Source organism: Arachis ipaensis, chromosome B7, assembly GCF_059453495.1.
Source record: "Arachis ipaensis isolate K30076 ecotype BB chromosome B7, ASM5945349v1, whole genome shotgun sequence".
Classification (NCBI taxonomy): Eukaryota; Viridiplantae; Streptophyta; class Magnoliopsida; order Fabales; family Fabaceae; genus Arachis; species Arachis ipaensis.
The window spans coordinates 55,497,501-55,502,500 of record NC_142442.1 but is presented as its reverse complement, the minus strand read 5'-3'; the positions used below and the strand labels follow the sequence as shown (position 1 = coordinate 55,502,500).

Genomic DNA, 5,000 nt, shown 5'->3' with positions numbered 1-5,000 from the left:
TGAGGTGCTTCGGGCGATAGCCGAACAGCCGCACCGTCTTAAGCAACACGCCCAACCCACACCGCATCGGGCACCGTCGTACGTCGACCCTAGACGTAGGGCGAGCACGACACGTTGCCCCTCGGGAGTGGACACGAACAGGTAACCGTCTTCCGCAACGTGCCCCCTCAAAGTGCTGGGACGAGCACGTCGCGTTGCCCCCTGCCCACGACACCCGCTGCCGCACGCATATCCATCATCCGCGTCGTGCGCCACACTAGGCCTGGCCAAGCGTCGGGCTGCGCAAGCCGCGTTGCCCCTCGCGGGGGCGCACAGGCCGCCCGCCGATCCCACGTCGTGCTCGGACTTGGGATGATCCCCCTAGTCCTGGGCCGAGCACAAGGTGTTGCCCCGAGCGTGTGCCCAAGGCACAACTCCACCACGCCATGCTCCCTAGGTGGTGCCTAGGTGGGCCGTGCACGGACGTGTTTCCCTTCTTGTTGGTCCTTCGGTGATCGGGGTTCGCAGCAGCCAGACGCACGTGCTCGACCTTGGACCCGGGGCGGGGGACCCCGGCGGCACACCACAACCACAACGTGCTTGCTAGTGTGCCTAGGGGATGGCAAGGCAACGTGCATCTTGCTGGCATTGCGCCCAGCAAGCCCTTGGGCAACTCGAGTTTCAGCAGCACGACACCCCTCCCCCCTATAATAGGCTGCCGAGCCATTACCAAAGTGCCACGGGTAGACGTCCTTTTCCGTGAGGAGACATACTAAAGGAAAGTGCTCTAGAGGTCGAATTTTGACGCCGTTTTTTGCAACAACCTCTAGAAAAATAAGATCTTTCCATCCTCCAAATTTGGTGAATTTACACCGTGCCGATTTTTTTTGACGATTTTTTTACCGCCCGGAATGCCGGAAATTCAAAAAAAATGAAAAACGGAGAAAACCTGCGATTTTTGACCTGGATTTTTTTGTGCAGCCTTCACATAATATTACCAAGGTTCCCTCAAAATTTCACGAAAAATGCACGAGCCAATTCTGAGATATGAAAATTTGGCTCCTCCGTTGCAACGCTCCGAGCCATCGTTGCAACGGCGGGTGCCTCCGTGGGGGGCGGGGGAGCCCGGCGGCACACCACAACCACAACGTGCTTGCTAGTGTGCCTAGGGGATGGCAAGGCAACGTGCATCTGGCTGGCATTGCGCCCAGCAAGCCTTTGGGCAACTCGAGTTTCAGCATCACGACTCCCCTCCCCCCTATAATAGGCTGCCGAGCCATTACCAAAGTGCCACGGGTAGACGTCCTTTTCCGTGAGGAGACATACTAAAGGAAAGTGCTCTAGAGGTCGAATTTTGACGCCGTTTTTTGCAACAACCTCTAGAAAAATAAGAACTTTCCATCCTCCAAATTTGGTGAATTTACACCGTGCCGATTTTTTTTGACGATTTTTTTACCGCCCGGAATGCCGGAAATTCAAAAAAAATGAAAAACGGAGCAAACCTGCGATTTTTGACCTGGATTTTTTTGTGCAGCCTTCACATAATATTACCAAGGTTCCCTCAAAATTTCACGAAAAATGCACGAGCCAATTCTGAGATATGAAAATTTGGCTCCTCCGTTGCAACGCTCCGAGCCATCGTTGCAACGGCGGGTGCCTCCGTGGGGGGCGGGGGAGCCCGGCGGCACACCACAACCACAACGTGCTTGCTAGTGTGCCTAGGGGATGGCAAGGCAACGTGCATCTTGCTGGCATTGCGCCCAGCAAGCCTTTGGGCAACTCGAGTTTCAGCATCACGACACCCCTCCCCCCTATAATAGGCTGCCGAGCCATTACCAAAGTGCCACGGGTAGACGTCCTTTTCCGTGAGGAGACATACTAAAGGAAAGTGCTCTAGAGGTCGAATTTTGACGCCGTTTTTTGCAACAACCTCTAGAAAAATAAGAACTTTCCATCCTCCAAATTTGGTGAATTTACACCGTGCCGATTTTTTTTGACGATTTTTTTACCGCCCGGAATGCCGGAAATTCAAAAAAAATGAAAAACGGAGCAAACCTGCGATTTTTGACCTGGATTTTTTTGTGCAGCCTTCACATAATATTACCAAGGTTCCCTCAAAATTTCACGAAAAATGCACGAGCCAATTCTGAGATATGAAAATTTGGCTCCTCCGTTGCAACGCTCCGAGCCATCGTTGCAACGGCGGGTGCCTCCGTGGGGGGCGGGGGACCCCGGCGGCACACCACAACCACAACGTGCTTGCTAGTGTGCCTAGGGGATGGCAAGGCAACGTGCATCTTGCTGGCATTGCGCCCAGCAAGCCTTTGGGCAACTCGAGTTTCAGCAGCACGACACCCCTCCCCCCTATAATAGGCTGCCGAGCCATTACCAAAGTGCCACGGGTAGACGTCCTTTTCCGTGAGGAGACATACTAAAGGAAAGTGCTCTAGAGGTCGAATTTTGACGCCGTTTTTTGCAACAACCTCTAGAAAAATAAGATCTTTCCATCCTCCAAATTTGGTGAATTTACACCGTGCCGATTTTTTTTGACGATTTTTTTACCGCCCGGAATGCCGGAAATTCAAAAAAAATGAAAAACGGAGAAAACCTGCGATTTTTGACCTGGATTTTTTTGTGCAGCCTTCACATAATATTACCAAGGTTCCCTCAAAATTTCACGAAAAATGCACGAGCCAATTCTGAGATATGAAAATTTGGCTCCTCCGTTGCAACGCTCCGAGCCATCGTTGCAACGGCGGGTGCCTCCGTGGGGGGCGGGGGACCCCGGCGGCACACCACAACCACAACGTGCTTGCTAGTGTGCCTAGGGGATGGCAAGGCAACGTGCATCTTGCTGGCATTGCGCCCAGCAAGCCTTTGGGCAACTCGAGTTTCAGCAGCACGACACCCCTCCCCCCTATAATAGGCTGCCGAGCCATTACCAAAGTGCCACGGGTAGACGTCCTTTTCCGTGAGGAGACATACTAAAGGAAAGTGCTCTAGAGGTCGAATTTTGACGCCGTTTTTTGCAACAACCTCTAGAAAAATAAGATCTTTCCATCCTCCAAATTTGGTGAATTTACACCGTGCCGATTTTTTTTGACGATTTTTTTACCGCCCGGAATGCCGGAAATTCAAAAAAAATGAAAAACGGAGAAAACCTGCGATTTTTGACCTGGATTTTTTTGTGCAGCCTTCACATAATATTACCAAGGTTCCCTCAAAATTTCACGAAAAATGCACGAGCCAATTCTGAGATATGAAAATTTGGCTCCTCCGTTGCAACGCTCCGAGCCATCGTTGCAACGGCGGGTGCCTCCGTGGGGGGCGGGGGAGCCCGGCGGCACACCACAACCACAACGTGCTTGCTAGTGTGCCTAGGGGATGGCAAGGCAACGTGCATCTTGCTGGCATTGCGCCCAGCAAGCCTTTGGGCAACTCGAGTTTCAGCATCACGACTCCCCTCCCCCCTATAATAGGCTGCCGAGCCATTACCAAAGTGCCACGGGTAGACGTCCTTTTCCGTGAGGAGACATACTAAAGGAAAGTGCTCTAGAGGTCGAATTTTGACGCCGTTTTTTGCAACAACCTCTAGAAAAATAAGAACTTTCCATCCTCCAAATTTGGTGAATTTACACCGTGCCGATTTTTTTTGACGATTTTTTTACCGCCCGGAATGCCGGAAATTCAAAAAAAATGAAAAACGGAGCAAACCTGCGATTTTTGACCTGGATTTTTTTGTGCAGCCTTCACATAATATTACCAAGGTTCCCTCAAAATTTCACGAAAAATGCACGAGCCAATTCTGAGATATGAAAATTTGGCTCCTCCGTTGCAACGCTCCGAGCCATCGTTGCAACGGCGGGTGCCTCCGTGGGGGGCGGGGGAGCCCGGCGGCACACCACAACCACAACGTGCTTGCTAGTGTGCCTAGGGGATGGCAAGGCAACGTGCATCTTGCTGGCATTGCGCCCAGCAAGCCTTTGGGCAACTCGAGTTTCAGCATCACGACACCCCTCCCCCCTATAATAGGCTGCCGAGCCATTACCAAAGTGCCACGGGTAGACGTCCTTTTCCGTGAGGAGACATACTAAAGGAAAGTGCTCTAGAGGTCGAATTTTGACGCCGTTTTTTGCAACAACCTCTAGAAAAATAAGATCTTTCCATCCTCCAAATTTGGTGAATTTACACCGTGCCGATTTTTTTTGACGATTTTTTTACCGCCCGGAATGCCGGAAATTCAAAAAAAATGAAAAACGGAGCACACCTGCGATTTTTGACCTGGATTTTTTTGTGCAGCCTTCACATAATATTACCAAGGTTCCCTCAAAATTTCACGAAAAATGCACGAGCCAATTCTGAGATATGAAAATTTGGCTCCTCCGTTGCAACGCTCCGAGCCATCGTTGCAACGGCGGGTGCCTCCGTGGGGGGCGGGGGAGCCCGGCGGCACACCACAACCACAACGTGCTTGCTAGTGTGCCTAGGGGATGGCAAGGCAACGTGCATCTTGCTGGCATTGCGCCCAGCAAGCCTTTGGGCAACTCGAGTTTCAGCATCACGACACCCCTCCCCCCTATAATAGGCTGCCGAGCCATTACCAAAGTGCCACGGGTAGACGTCCTTTTCCGTGAGGAGACATACTAAAGGAAAGTGCTCTAGAGGTCGAATTTTGACGCCGTTTTTTGCAACAACCTCTAGAAAAATAAGATCTTTCCATCCCCCAAATTTGGTGAATTTACACCGTGCCGATTTTTTTTGCCGATTTTTTTACCGCCCGGAAAGCCGGAAATTCAAAAAAAATGAAAAACGGAGCAAACGTGGGATTTTTGACCTGGATTTTTTTGTGCAGCCTTCACATAATATTACCAAGGTTCCCTCAAAATTTTAGAAAAAATGCACGAGCCAATTATGAGATATGAAAATTTGGCTCCTCCGTTGCAACGCTCCGAGCCATCGTTGCAACGGCGGGTGCCTCCGTTGCAACGAAACCAGCCAACGATGCACCTAACCCAGCATCC

The 5,000-nt window shown here is 51.1% G+C and overlaps 1 long non-coding RNA gene across 1 annotated transcript in view; it reads right to left on the bottom strand.

Annotated features, from left to right (window-relative positions):
- Positions 1 to 4,004, bottom strand: part of LOC148552179 (uncharacterized) — a 4,205-nt gene extending 201 nt beyond the window's left edge. Inside the window, exons 1-2 of the long non-coding RNA XR_015892240.1 lie at positions 3,155 to 4,004; positions 1 to 2,601 (exon numbers count right to left, since the gene is read on the bottom strand). The exon at positions 1 to 2,601 is cut by the window's left edge and continues 201 nt beyond it. This is a non-coding gene — a long non-coding RNA (uncharacterized LOC148552179). The remainder of the gene's footprint in view (positions 2,602 to 3,154) is intronic.
- Positions 4,005 to 5,000: the final 996 nt, after the last annotated feature.